The 15,525-nt window shown below is 34.6% G+C and overlaps 1 long non-coding RNA gene across 1 annotated transcript; it reads right to left on the bottom strand.

The window, feature by feature from the left end:
* Nucleotides 1-1,425: 1,425 nt before the first annotated feature.
* LOC118469735 (uncharacterized) lies at nucleotides 1,426-13,719 on the bottom strand. Its single transcript, XR_004846692.2, has 4 exons — nucleotides 13,446-13,719; nucleotides 8,654-8,725; nucleotides 7,315-7,376; nucleotides 1,426-6,076 (listed from the first exon to the last, which is right to left on the bottom strand). It is a non-coding gene; the product is annotated as an uncharacterized LOC118469735 (long non-coding RNA).
* Nucleotides 13,720-15,525: the final 1,806 nt, after the last annotated feature.

The following is a 15,525-nucleotide window of genomic DNA, read 5'->3' as shown; positions in this document are numbered from 1 at the left end:
AGACTAAACAATTGATTTTAATTTAATTAATTTATTAGAAGATTATTTTCCATTATTTTATCAATATGTTTTGGTCCCTCAGCTTCTAAACCGTTTCCATTTTTTTGTTTTGTTTTGTATTAACAACGTATCAGCTAAGCCACATGGATCACTTATTGCAATATTGCCATGAAACACAACTAAAGAGCCGTGACAGAAATGACACCAATAGACAAAACTGTGCAAATCTGTGTTTAGTACAATATAGTTGGTGAAGCTCAGAGTTTAGTTTTTTCATTCTCTACTCTTCTAATAGCATCAATAGTGTCTTCACTGTGTTTACGCAGCAGAACATCAACTCTTCTGTCAAACCTTCTTCTTTTCAGCTGTTAAACCAGATTATTGTGCATCACAACTGTAAGTCAGCCTGTTTTATATTAAACCTTCTCTTTGTTTGAACTATTTCCTATTACCCAACAGAATCTCTGGTTAGTTTAATCCACTATGACGACAGCAAGACCTCCTGGGAAATTTGTATTTATAAAGATAGATGTGTTGGTTCTGGGCAGAAACCAAATGGAATTGGCTTTATTTGCTTTCCACGTTTAAACTCTCTGTATCTGTCTCAGGATGGAGACATATGGGTTCTAAAAATGCAACTGCTGTCATTTTTTCCAGGATTGCCAAGTGTGGTGTATTTATTAAAGAAGCTGTCTGTTGCAGCTGTGACTAAAATGAAAGCAGCATTTATTGGGCTGAATTAAATTTGGTAGAATTTTTAGAGCAGGTTCAATAACACCAGCGTCTCTGACTCATTGTTATAAGGAAGGTGTTTGCAGCTTTGATTAAGTGAAAGTGAAAATATCCATTTTTGCTGGAGTGTTTCAAATCTCTCTCAGGCCTGGTGAGGAAAAAAAGGAAACTTATTGTATTTCAATAAATCTCCTGAGTGTCTCTTATCCACATTCTACAGTGTTCCAGCTGTTACTAATTAACTTTGGCAAAGTTTTTTGCAAGTAGAAGTTTCAAAAACAGCCTTAAAGGATGAATTTGCAGAGAAATTGACTCTTGCTTGCTGCCGTGACAAAATAAATAAGACAGGGCTCATACTGGATTCTTAAAGTCTATCCTGAAGGTTGATTTAACTCTCAAAAACTCATCTCTGTGTGTCAGAGTTATATTTTCAGAAGTGATTTTCCATAAAAATAATCCCTGCATGCCTTAAAATAGCTCAGATGTAACACTACACCGTTGCCTCTGATCTACTGAGGCTCTGATCCCTGATGGATTTTCACCTGAGGGTGTCTTTAATAGTGTTTTATTAAGTAATTAAGCCGATAACAGATCTAAATAAGGCACTGAGCATCCGTGCATATCCAAGTACTGTCATGAAAATGTTGTTGAAAGTTCCTAGAGAATAAAGCACATTGATTTTTTTCCCCACCATTGGGCTTTAAAATGAAATATTCAATTTAATGAATTTTTTTAATATAGAGCCAATTCACAACACATGACACTGCACATAGTGAGGTGAGAACCTTAGAAAATTGTACAGAAAACCCCAACAAATCCAGAGTTTCTTTAGATTCCCTGTGAGCAGCACAGTGGGAAGAAAAAACTCACCTTGAGTAGAAAGACCAAACCTTCAGGAGAGACAAGATAGAAAGTTAGCGACATGTAATAGTGGCATATAAATCTCATCTAATCTTACCTATTTTTTAAAACCTAATCTTATCTCATGGTCGTGTTTACATTTCACTCAGTTCTGCTTTTCTTAGTTCTTAGTTGTTGCTCGGCTCTAGTTTTACTTCCTTCGTTCTTTTTTTTGCCCTTTAATATCTTTTTTTTCCCTAAGTGTTTATTTAATGTCTACTGTTGCACAAAGAGAGAGTAACGTAATTTCAATTCTTGGTGTGTCATGTACATATTGAAGAACTGACAAAAAAGCTGACTTTGACTTTGACTAAATGTATAAAGTAAGAAAGAATAAAGATTGAAGTTGAGGCCACTAGCAGCATAATATTGTTAGATAGATGTCTGTGTTCTTTAAGTTTAATCTATTTCACCATTTTCTCCATTTACCAGGTTGATTTTCATTACTAGGATCATTTAAAGCTCACATTTGTTTTATATTTTAATGAGAGTCTACACATTAGTCCACTTTCTAAATAGTAATTCAGGGTATCTATGCTTGCAACTTAATTAAAGGCATGGCTGCAAGAAAAAACATTCAAAATCATTATTGAGATGAGTTTTAGTGACATAATGATGTTTGTAATTTCATTAACTTAGCAATTCTCTATGGTAATTGTTTTAAAAGTACCTTGAAATTGCACTATTGAGTAAACTAATGAAATTGGCTTGATAACTTAATTTTTCTTCATTGTGAGTTGAAGATGTCAGGTCTCCTCTCGTAGCAACTAAACCTGCCTGAACAGATTCACAGTTAGGACTGTGTGTTAGAGGATCTGTAGGCTGAATAAATTATACACAAAAAACGTTTTAAGGTGACATTTCTTAGTATCTCCTGTATTCAACTACACAACTGGGGATTAAAATTTTAAAAAGTTAAGCATCAGTTTTGTCTCTTAAAAGCTGCTACAAGAACAAAAACAACCACAAAAAAAGCTTTAAAATGCTGAAGAAAATCTAACTTTTTTAAAACTTAAACAATGCACAAGCTTGGGTTCATAACATTAGTAATTAGGAGTGACATTTCAAAATTCCTTTCAAATAATGCAGAAACTCTTGTTGGAAAAACTTAATGTTAATGGAGAATCACCTTAAAAAAACTTCATCCTACCTATTAGTAATTAAATTTAATTTGATTGTAAAGGAAAGCCTTGTTCTGTTGACTTCTCCAAAGTCAACCGAGTTTACAGATTGAACATAATTTCAGTAGAAATTGCCATAACTCTAAAAGGTTAATGCAAGCTGCTATATATAATTCAATTTAATTTATTTGATTTAATTTAATTTATCAAATTTTACTTTATTTCATCTTATTTTTTATTTTTCTCATTTTTATTTTTATCTTGTCTTATTTTTATTCTATTTTATCTTATTTTTATTTTATCTTGATTTGATTAGATTTTGAACTGAACTGAATTGAACTGAATTTATTTTATTTTATTTTGAGGGGGCGCAAACATTTGTTTTTAGAGCGCACAGCAACTCTAAAAAGTTAATGCAAGCTGCATTGTAATTGAATTGAATTTTAATTTAAGTTAATTTAATTTTATTTGAGTTAATTTTATTTGATCTTATCTTTATTCAATTTTATATTATTTTTTATTTTATCTAATTTTTACTGTTCTATCTTATTTTTTATTTCATCTTGATTTGATCTGATTTTGAATTGATTTAATTTAATTTTAATTTTGATTTTATTTAATTTTATTGTATTTTACTTTGGGGGGTGCAAACACTTGATTTTTAGAGTGCACCATGACTTCTTTTTATTGTTTTCCTCCAAACTTAGAGGTCAAACTTTGTGGTTCTGCTTCTGTTGGATCCTCTTGTCTTTTCACGATAGTATTGTATCTCTATCATCATCTCAACGGAGGTATGACTTATTTATCCCATGCTGCATAGTAAACGGAGCCTATTTTTTTTTTTTTTTTTTTAAAAAGCAGGTTATATCACAACCAAAGATCATGTGGCTTGTTCAAAAAACAATCTACTCACTACATTACTTGGTTGCTCAAAAGAACTCATTAACAGAGTAAATCAGTCTAATTTAAAAACAGATCAATGGGTGAATAATGGTAGTTTTAACAAGGAAAACACATCCTGTCTTATCAGTAAATGATGGTTTCTACGACAACACCTAATTTGTTGTGAATAACCCATCGAAAAGTCATTGCACTGTGTTTTTCTTCCTCTTAAAACCCAGAATATCCATTTTATTTATCGACCATCCCCCACCTTTCCCCCTGTTCTTGTTCTTTCTTCTCCTCACAGGTGAGTGGAAGCAGCTGGGATGAAAAAAAAAACCCCAACTAAACAGAAAAGACAGAAATGCTCGATGCATCTCCTCACAAAGGTTAAACAACAAAGAGTGTATTTTAAGGCAGGAGAGAAAAAATCGAGAGGAGAGAGCAGAACAAAAACATTTCACAGACCTGGTCACCATGGCAACGGCTGTCAGGTAACCACGGCTCCCTGATCATCCGGCTGACATGAAACATAATTGAGGGAATTGGAAACAGGATGAATGAATGGAGAGAGATAAAAGCAGACCCAAAGGGAGGAAAAAAAGGTGTATAACATTAAAGTAACTTGTAATTTAGTCTTTGTATAGAAGCTAATGGATTGTGTTTTAATTATCTGCAACACAACAGAGCGGGTTGATGGGTGTGAAAGATCCTGTGATGAGAAATTGCTTTGTCACTGTTCTTGCTGGAGACAAGTGGAGGCTGCATTTCGTTTGTCATCACGAAGGATCTGAGGATTGATTTCTTAGCTGAGCTGAGTCCAGTCCGTCAGCCGGCAGGAGACAGCTGCTGTCAGACAGCCACACTCCAAAACAACTGATCCAACTATATATAACTTCTGTGAAGGAGGGACATGATGAGGACAAACGTTCCTGCCTGGAGCCTTTAATTCACCGTGTTAGTGGAAGGAAGGAGCAATTTTTCTCCTCAACAAAATTTCTATTTTAGTACCTGGTCTTATTTTGAGAAGTCATTTTCTGGGTCTTAACAGCTCAGATGAGTCTGGATCAGTGTTCCACATAAAGGGAGCACAAAAAAATCACACTGAGGGGATTGAGAGCTGAATCATATCAGAGGTGCAGACGTGATGGAAAAAATGGAGAGTTGGAAGTGAACAGTGAAATCACTTTGTCCTCTAAATAAGTTGTTTCTGCAGCTTACTGCTACACATACAGTTATATCTGATTGCTACGCGACCTTCAGCAGATGCACCAAAAATGGAAAATATTTACATTAAAATGACAAAGCACTTGAGGGGCAATTATGATTGGAACAAACTGGGGTGGATGGGTGGGCCAACAAACAGAGTTCAACCACAGAGGCCAACTGATGTTATGAAATAATTCTTACACAGTCCCTCTGCACAGACTTGGTAGTTATGATCAAAAGAATACAATATTCAAATAAAAGATAACTAATAAATCTAGATATAATGGATGCAATATTCAAATAGCAAGGCACATTCCAATTATACTGTAATGGATTGGCTTGAGTTGGGTTGAGTTGAATTGGGTTGGGTTTAGTTAAGTTGGGCTGGGTCAGGTACGGTTGGGTTAAGTTGGTTTGAGTTGGGTGAAGTTGAGGTAGGTTGGGTTGGGCTAAGTTGGGTTGGGTTAAGTTGGGCTGAGTTGGGCTGGGCTGAGTTGGGTTGGGTTAAGTTGGGCTGAGTTGGGTTGGGCTGAGTTGGGTTGGGTTAAGTTGGGCTGAGTTGGGTTGGGTTGGGTCTGTTTTGTTTCGGTAATATTATGGTCACACAATAATCCCTTTTTTCTGTGATTTGCCAAATTCTATGTGAAAACCTGTAAAATGACAGAAAATTTCACAAAAAGATTACATTAAAAAACTGCAAATAAATAAATAAATGAATAAATAAAATGTCCTGGCAGTCTACCCAGTAGCTGTTGAGACATTGTGACCAAAGCAATGTCAGTCTTGTTGCCCTGGCATGTTGTTTAAGGGTAACAGTGGGGCTTTTCCCCTAAATAAGTTCTCAAAGTGTTTTCCCCCACATCATGAACTATACTTGACTACTCATGCACTATTCAGATCTCTTTAAGTGGAGAGTTTCTCCCTTTTACCGTCTCTGACCCAAAACACTGCCATCCATAGAACATCTTGTAGGAATCCAGTCCGTCCCAGGAGACCAGAGTCCTCAGAGTGGCTCAGCTGGAGCAGTCGGGGGGTTAAGTGCCTTGCTTGAGATCTTGGTGGCGTTCATTAATGCAGCGCGTGGTGTTACTCGCTCATTTCCCTCGCCAAGACTTTCCCAGCTTGTCAGGGGATTCAGGTCACCAGCTCTAACCTTTAGCTCACACTCTGTAAATGCTACAGTCAGTGTGGACGTCCTGCTTCTGGGCCTCACAGAGCTGCTGCTGCTGCATCTGAACAGAGTTTAACAAGAATTCAGTTACTAAAAGAACAAACAAATCTGAGATCTTTAACCAAATTGTAGAACAATAAAAAAAGGACAGTATACTGTATGTGGTGTTGGTGTAGGATGACACCAATATAAAGAGATTTTCCTTAAATAATCTTCAGTTTTAATATGCATTTTGATGTAATGCAAGACGAGGAAAGCAATATAAAATAGCCTAAATTCTGTTGAGAATAATTGCACTATATTCTCACTTTAGCTACTGTCATTTTGCACTACTGTGTATATATATATGCTTTTCTAGATGTCTAAATATCTCTCTCTATATATTTTTTTTCTGTATTAACAATAATAAAACCTGAAGTAGGTGCTATATAAAGGTGGCTCATGTTTCTGACCATGAAAAGGTGAAAAAAGTCAACTCCCATGAAAGCAATAATGCAGTTTGCACACTGCTGATATCAAAACCTAATTCTTTTTTTAACCATATACGATGCATGATATATCACAAGGACAAATTGCAAAGCAGAACAAATTGTAAAAAATAGAATTTTTTAAAAGCAGTTTTTATCTAATTATTGAGCATTTCTTTCTGTTATTTTATATATTTTCCCTAAGTTATTACAGAAATTATCTCGTCAAATCACAAAAATGTTAATTTATATGTTGACTGAAATAACACAGGCCAAAACTGTGCATAATATCCACATTTTATGAATGTATAATACTATTATACCGTTAATAGTACATTGTTTTATAATATTTTTTTATTTTATTGTTATTTAAAAAAAATGTTTTATACATTTGCTGTTATTTTCAACATTTTTGTTATAGAGAAAAGATAAAACCACCATCTGCAAAAATCTAATTTATTTTTACGATTATTATTTTAAAAATTCTTTAATTTTAAGAGGTATATTTTTATATAAAGCTTGAAAAAAGACAGCAACATCATGATTTTGCGCGCCACGCCACTGAGCTTGCCCACTATAATATTATTAAACACAGAGCTGCAATACAAAATGATACAAACATATATAATTTACAAAGATATGCAGCATTGTAAACTAAAAATCGTGCTCCTTTACATCCGAGTCATGGTATTTTTTTTGTCAAATGAGACAGGAGCAACATCCATTTAAACGCATTCTAATGAGATAATCAGTGGGGTTTTTTTCCCCCCTCAGTGGTTTTAATGTTGTGGCTGATGAGTGTTTGTGTATCAGTGTGTGATAAAGCACCTACAGTGTGAGGCAGGACTCCATGTGTGATGTTATTATCGCTGCATCGCCGAGCACAGACATGACCTGCAGACAGAAACAGAGAAACACACTCATGTCTAACTGGTATATGAGCCAACACACACACAGCTGCACTAACAGGACTGGTGTTCTGGTTCAGGTGTTCTGAAGACATACAGGTACCTGCTGCTGCAACACAACCACACAGACACACCCTGTAGATCCACAGATGTGTGTTGCATTGTCTCTTTTAACGTGAGAATAAAAAGATTTTCTGGTCCCATTAAGCTTTCAGGTGAAGTTTCTCTAGTTTTATACATTATTACCTGTTTTTTTTAGTGCGATTTGTGTCTGATTTTGTGTCATTCTGTTTAAAATTTCAGGTTTAACTGTATTTTCCGTGGTTATAATGGTGATTTACATCTTACTGGGATGCTATTCAGTAACTTCTGATGCACACATTAATTTGAGATAACAAATGAAAGCACATAAAAACACCACTAAGCAGCCATCTTGGAAACTGGCATCATCCTTCCTAGTAGATCCCATGCAGCTTAATGCACAAAGTTTCAAGATTTTCCCTCGTGATCATAAATATAAGCGACATAACTTCTCAGTGGAAGGAATTCCAGCAATCTCAAAGCCATCTGATTGCTCTACAGGCCTTTTGTATCATGATGTAATCCTTAGAAAGCGACTGATTAAAGCCTTGTTGACCCTGTAAGAGTTGCATTAAGCCTACTTACTGTTTTCATTTCTGTTTTTACATTTGTTCTTTACTTGATCCCAGCACTGGGGCCGCAGCTCAAAGAATAAAGCTAAAATGATCTTATGTGCCATAAGAATAGATTTCATCCAAGCGACATGCTTAAACAGCACATAATTGTGATTAAAGTCAGATCCAGTTGAGCCTTAATGATGCAGCAGTGATATTGTTAAACTGATTAACTTGTGCATTAACACGGTCTGCATCTTATTTTGCCAGATTTCCTTCTCTAACTTTTGCTGTGGAACTTGTTTTGCTGCTTTTATATTGTTAAATTCCTCATTTTGGTATGTTTTTTGGTGAAATATGAAGCCAACAAGCTCATAGTTCGGGTCAGCCAGCATGTTAAGCTAATAAGTTGAGCTTTGTGTGACTGCAGTCATTTGGTTTCATGAAAATAATTAAAAGATACCCTGAGACAGTTCAACTTGCATTAAAGCACAGGCCTTCCTTGACAAATCTGAAACACTATACAGTATTAATAGTCTTAATGTCATGTTTTCTGCAGAAAATGGACCACAAGGACAATGAAGCCGGTCAGTAACACCTACTGAAGGATCTACGATAATATATTTACCTTTAATCTCTGCAATGGAAGCATGCAGGAGTGAATAAACTGAAGATCCCAGCAAACTGCAGCCGACAGGAGCTGAAGCAGAAGAGAGAGCAGGTGTAGAATCTGTCAAACTCAGAGCCGGAGGCCACAGAGCAAACAGGAATTTATAGCGACAAGAATCCTGCAGCTTCACATTCAGCACATCATCGGCCCTCAGGGGGACATTTAAACTGATGGATATCAATGGGAAACTTCACCAGTTCATAAGCAAATACTTTCTGTACTGCAAGTTTTCTGAAATGCCATGTTTAAATATGCAAATGAGGCAATGTATGTCAATGACCTACTTTGCATCAATTTAAAGCACAGAAACCACAATATTAGATAAAGTTAGCTGCAAAATTTGTATTTTGTTCTGTTTATATAGAGCTTTTTACAGGGGGGATTTCAAATATCTCTTTTATAACACCATAAATCAGAGTATATTGCCAACAACAAGGAAAAATAAACAAATTTTGCTATGTTTTCAGGAATAATTGTTCTATAAATCAGGATCCAAGTGATACAAGAAGAATCACTTCTGTAAAAACCTTAGGAATATAAATAGGAATTTAAAAAATGGAACCTTTGGTATATGTGATACTGAACTGAAGAGATTTCTGGGCCACAGAATGATTAAAAAAAGACACACAGAACCACTTTTTACGAGTAAAAATATCTATTTAGAGATATCCCAATGAAACTTCCCACAGTGATTTCTTACAACAAAACAAATACTTTTTTTGTACTTATGTTTAAATATGCAAATGAGAATTTATATCTCTTAAACTGAATTCATTTGCAGTAAATTCCAGCACAGAAATCTGAATATTAGATAAAGTCAGCTGCAAAATTTCTGCTTCCATTTTGTTGACGTATTAAATTAAAGGTTTAAACCGAAGGGCTTTTCAAAATCACTTCATAAGTCAGAGAATATTGTACCCAACGAGAAAAAAACAATCAATTTTCCACATATTTTAGGAATAAAGTACTCTAAAATCAGAATGTGAAGGTCATAAGAACAAGAATAAAGAGTGGAATAAAACTGGAAAGTTTGGTTGATGTGATACTGAACTGGAGATCAGAAAATGTGAAACAAGAGATAAAAAAAATACATGATAAATGTATGAATGATAAATATCACTGTTAAGCACGTTATTTTTCTCTTTTGATGAGTCTTCTGAAAACATATGTTTAAAAATGCAAATGAAGTGTAAAATCTGTTAAAAATGCTTCTCTTGGCTCAGAGAATGATGGGGGAAAAAAACGTACATTTATAGATATCACAATGAAACATCCCTATTTGATTTCTTACATTGAGACAATTATTTTTGTATTACAATTTTCAGAAATTTTAAGTTGAAATATGCAAATGATGTGTTATATCTCTAAAAGTGGCCTAATTCGCATTCATTTCGGATGAAGTCATCTGCAAATTTTGTTTCATTTTGTTCACATAATAAAGTCAAAGCTTTTTGCAAAGGGGATTTCAAATAACTTGTCTTCTCAACTGAAAAGAAATAACAGGGAGCTTCTGGTATCCTGCAATACGAAGGTGCTCATGGGAAACGGCAATAGTAATAGTCCACAAAAGAGAAGATCCAGGCACTCATCGTTTGCAAATATGAGGATTTTTAATGGAGGGCCAGGAACATTAAAAAGCACACCAACGCGTGTCGGCTTACGCCTTCATCAGGATGTGAATACTCACAGACAAAGAGAGCACCTAATTATAGTCAATGTCTCCAGGTGTGCAGTCACATGACTGACAGGTCTGATGTAATACCTTTGTCAAGCTCTAGATGTAGACAATGGGCACAGAGAGCAGGAGTTTACAAGAGAATACAAATTTAACAGAAAAACTCAAGGTTTTACAAAAAACAAGAAAGGTCAAAATCTTCATTGAGGCCAGGGTACACTGTGGCACTGAGTTCATGTATCCAGTAAGCTTCCCTCTGCCTAAGGCGGAGGACTTTGTCACCGCCCCTTGCATCCATAGTGATAACTTCAAGTGCCAACACTTTTAGAGTAGAGTCATTACAGTCATGTATATCCATATAGTGTCTTGCCATGGGGTAGTTTTGGTTTTTTGAGCGAATGGCATAGCAGTGTTCAGCCACCCTATCCCTCAACCTTCTTTTAGTAAGCCCCACATAAAAACATCCACATGGGCATTGGAGGCGGTACACTACATGGGTTGTTTGACAGTTGACAAAAGAGTTAATGAAATAAGTTCTGCTCTTACCAATATCTATAAAAGTATTAGTTTTTATCAAGTTATCACAATACCTACAGTGGCCACAAGGAAAGTTCCCTTTTGGACGGGAAAGCCATGTAGTGGGTTTAGATGAAGGAAGATAGCTCCTAACTAATCTGTCCTTGATTGTAGGAGCTCTTCGGAAACTTACTCCTGGGGGCTCAGGGAACACCTGTCTTAAAAGAGGATCACTCACAATAATATCCCAATTTTTTTGTATAACCTTTTTGACCAAGATAGCCTCCTTACTGTAACGTGTAACAAAAAACGGCTTTTGTGCTTGGACATTTTTAGGTTTGGGAGTGAGCAGTTCAGTCCTCTTCAAAGACAACGCTCTAGTGTGAGCTTGAGACAGCAGCTTCTGTGGATACCTTCTCTGAACAAAGCGTGCCTGCATGTCCCTTGATTGCTTGATAAAATCCTGGTCAGAGTCACATATACGTCTGAGTCGTTGTATTTGTCCTTTAGGAATATTGTCAATTAACCAAGGAGGATGGAAACTCTCCGCATGTAGCACTGTATTGCGATCTGTTGGTTTCCGGAAAATAGACGTATGAATGCTGCCTTGGTCATCTTTTGTAATATTCAAATCAAGAAAATGTATACAATTCAGATCATACTTGAGATCTAATTTCAGGTTAACATTGAGACCATTCACATAGAGGTGGAAGTCCTTCAGTTCTTTTTCTGAACCTGAAAAGAAAAGGATGACATCATCAATATATCTGCCCCAGAAAATAATATTATCCTTAAATGGATTGTGATCAGAGAAGATATACATTTCTTCCCAAAGGCCTAAAAATAGATTTGCATAGTTCGGCGCAAAACAAGCACCCATGGCCGTACCTTTTTCTTGTTTGTATAGTTTATCTTCAAACAAAAATATATTGTTCCTTAGAGTCCACTCCGTTAGTTGTATTAGGAAGTCTGTGGGGGGCATTTGGTCAGAGTCTCTATTGCCCAGATAGTGTCTGAGGGCAGCTAATCCTTCTTTGTGAACTATATTACTAAATAGAGATTCAAAATCCATAGTAGCCATTAAACAAGAGCCAATATTTCCCATTTGTGATATCTTTTGGAGTACTTGAGTACTATCTTGAAGATAAGATGGTAATTTGAGAACATAAGGTTTTATAAAATAGTCAACAAACTTGGAGGCAGGCTCTGTGACAGAATCATTACCCTGGCCTCAATGAAGATTTTGACCTTTCTTGTTTTTTGTAAAACCTTGAGTTTTTCTGTTAAATTTGTATTCTCTTGTAAACTCCTGCTCTCTGTGCCCATTGTCTACATCTAGAGCTTGACAAAGGTATTACATCAGACCTGTCAGTCATGTGACTGCACACCTGGAGACATTGACTATAATTAGGTGCTCTCTTTGTCTGTGAGTATTCACATCCTGATGAAGGCGTAAGCCGACACGCGTTGGTGTGCTTTTTAATGTTCCTGGCCCTCCATTAAAAATCCTCATATTTGCAAACGATGAGTGCCTGGATCTTCTCTTTTGTGAACTTGTCTTCTCACTCCACAAATCAGAAAATACTGTCAACAGGCTAAGAAAAATCCATTTTTGGTATGTTTTTAGAAATAGTATTTAAAAATACCGTGTAAGTGGAGATTTCTGGCTCAGAAAATGAGAACAGAAGACATAAAAATACACAAATGTTCATTGGAAACCACTATTTACAAGTAAAAACATAAATTTTTATATATTACAATGAAACTTTCCGAAAGTCTTTTTTTTTTTTTTTTTTTGCATAAAGACAAAAATTCTTTGCATCAAAGTTTCCTGTAATTTTATGTTTAAATATGTTACTTAAAAATGACCTAATTTGCATTATTTCCAGAACAGAAATGTGAACATTGAATGAAATTATCAGCAAAGTTTCACTTAGTTGACTTATTAAATTCAAAGCTTTTCCACAGAAGGGATTTCAAATATCTTTCTTTTAGAACTGCACAAGAAAAAATACTGTCAACATGGAAAAAAAAATCTCCATTTTAACCATGTTTTTAGGGATAAATCTGGTTATGAATGTTATAGGAAAAATCCCCATCGTTAAAATCCCTCAGAATAAAGACAGAATTCAAACTGGAAAGTTTAGTGGATGTGAAACAACATAGTAAAAATGAAAACTAATAAATAGTAAACTAATGAAACTTTCTCATTTGATTTCTTAAATGAAGACATTTTGTTTTGTCATTTTATGCTTAAATATGCAAATGAGACATTAATTAAACATGCACTCATTTACATAACTGTCCAATAGACACCGTGCAGTAAAATCAACACCTGAATGTGTATTTTGAATGTTTTCTTTCTATTTGTCTGAGAGAAAAACATGATACGGAAGCAAAAGTGACCAAAGCATGAAAAAGATGCAGTTTTAGCCTAAAGGAATGACTAAACTAAGCAGTAATTTAAATTAAAAAGACAAGTCAGCAGCAAAATACTCCATAAGGGCTGTTTGCACATGGAAAGAGAGTCGCTTTGCATTATAATTGGTGAACACACACCCCAGAGACATCGACTGTGTTCTACTTCAGTGGCCTCCTTCCTTCCACTCGCCTTCCTCTCTGCTGCACCTTATCTGCCTCCAGCGTCTCGCCTCTTTCCTCTCCATCCTCCTCCTCTCCAGCATCCGAGGAGGAGATGATTGACCGTGTTTGAACATTTCATCTGCGGTTTATCGCCGTTCTGTTTGCAGAGACGCGATGTTGTTTCTTTTAACTCTCCACAGATCCACAATCTCCTCTAGTAGGAATCACACACATGATGGAAGAAAGAGAAATGACATCTGGTCAAATGTTACTTTAAAAATACTCAACTGTTTGTTTGGAAAAATGGGAATGCGCACACAGTAATACAGATTTATCACATAAAATCCTATAAAAACTAAATCTGACAGCAAGGGTGAAAAAACTGTAAAATTCACAGAAAATATGTGGGAAATAATGATTTATTAAAGCAATTTTAAATACAGTAAAACTTGCAAGACATTAAACAATCTATTACTTGTAAAAACATATTAAATAGATTTTTGATGTGGACATTATGTATAGTTTTGTCCTGTTTTTTTGGTGTCAACATGTACATTAATACTGTTTTGATTTTAAATTCTTTTAATTTTTTGGGGATTTTGCTAGATTTTATATGTACTTTAATACAACAGGGAAAATCTATAAAGTAACAGTTAATAAACAAACATTTTAGTACCTTATATGCATATTTTTTCTATCAAATAACAGCAAATATCTAAACTACAAATTAATAAACTCGGAAAGGATACAAAACATTGCATAAGAGCAAATTACTATTTGCAAAAATGTAGATTTTTGATGTGGGGATTATGTGGCTTTTTAAAAAATTTTTTTATATTTTTACAGTCATGTCAACTAATACTGCTTAATTAAAGTTTTTGGTGACTTCGTGATTTTTACTTGATATTATATGTACTTTAAAAAAAACAAGGAAAATTAGTGAAATAATAGTGACATGTTTAAAATACATTTTATAATTTTCAATTTCCAGAATTTTTCTTTTAACTTATAGGAAACAACTGTAAAATAATTATTTTTTAAATAGTAGTTTTAAATACATAAGAAACTTGCATATTCCATTTTTTTATGGTCGAAGTGTAAATGAATATTTTTCTGATTAAGAACAATTTTTTGTTGCAATTTTCATATCTGTGATTTAGGGCTGTTTATAGGCTGCTGTTGCCTTGCAGCTTGAAGATCCCCGGTTCACATCCTGGCCTTCCTGGGATCTTTCTGCATGTTCTCCCTGGGTTTTTTCTTGGTACTCTGGCTTCCTCCCACAGTCCAAAAATATTCTGAGGTTAATTGATTTTTCTAAATTGCCCGTAGATGTGAATGTGAGTGTGATTGCTTGCCTGTATATGTAGACCTGCGATAGACTGGTGACCTGTCCAGGGTGTTCCCTGCCTTCGACCCAAGTCAGCTGAGATAGACTCCAACATCCCCCATGACCCTAATGAGGACTAAGCGATGTATAGATAATGGATGGATGGATCTGTAATAAAAAAAACATGGAAGATCTGTAAAATAACAGTTAAAAATAATTCAATATTTTCCAATCTTTAATATATATATTTTTTCTTACCAATAATGGCAACTATTTGTAAAGATGTTTTTTACTGACATAAAATGAGAAATACTGTAAAACACTGTAAAAGATCAAAATAAGATTTTAATTTATTGACATTTTTTTGAAGTTAACTAGTAAATTACATTTTTTTTTAGCTTTTTGTGATTTTACAAGATATTAAATATGATTTTACAGAAAAGGGAAAATTAGTAAAATACAGTTAATTAATTTATTATTATTTTTTTACATTTTTCAATTCTCAATTTATATATTTTAACTCTTTTAACTACTAAGACATATCTGTAAAACAATGCTTTTTTAAAAGCAGTTTTAAATACAGAAATTACCTTAGTTGACTACCAGTGTGTAAATTACTTTAAAAAACAGAATTTTATGAAATATCTGTAATTTAACAAAACCTGGAAAATATATTTTATTATATTTTATCTTACCAATCACAGCAACTGTTTGCAAAATAATTATATT

The sequence above is a fragment of the Amphiprion ocellaris genome, chromosome 15, assembly GCF_022539595.1.
Source record: "Amphiprion ocellaris isolate individual 3 ecotype Okinawa chromosome 15, ASM2253959v1, whole genome shotgun sequence".
Taxonomy (NCBI): domain Eukaryota; kingdom Metazoa; phylum Chordata; class Actinopteri; family Pomacentridae; genus Amphiprion; species Amphiprion ocellaris.
The sequence above is the reverse complement of the archived record's forward strand: the minus strand, read 5'-3'. Positions and strand labels throughout refer to the sequence as shown.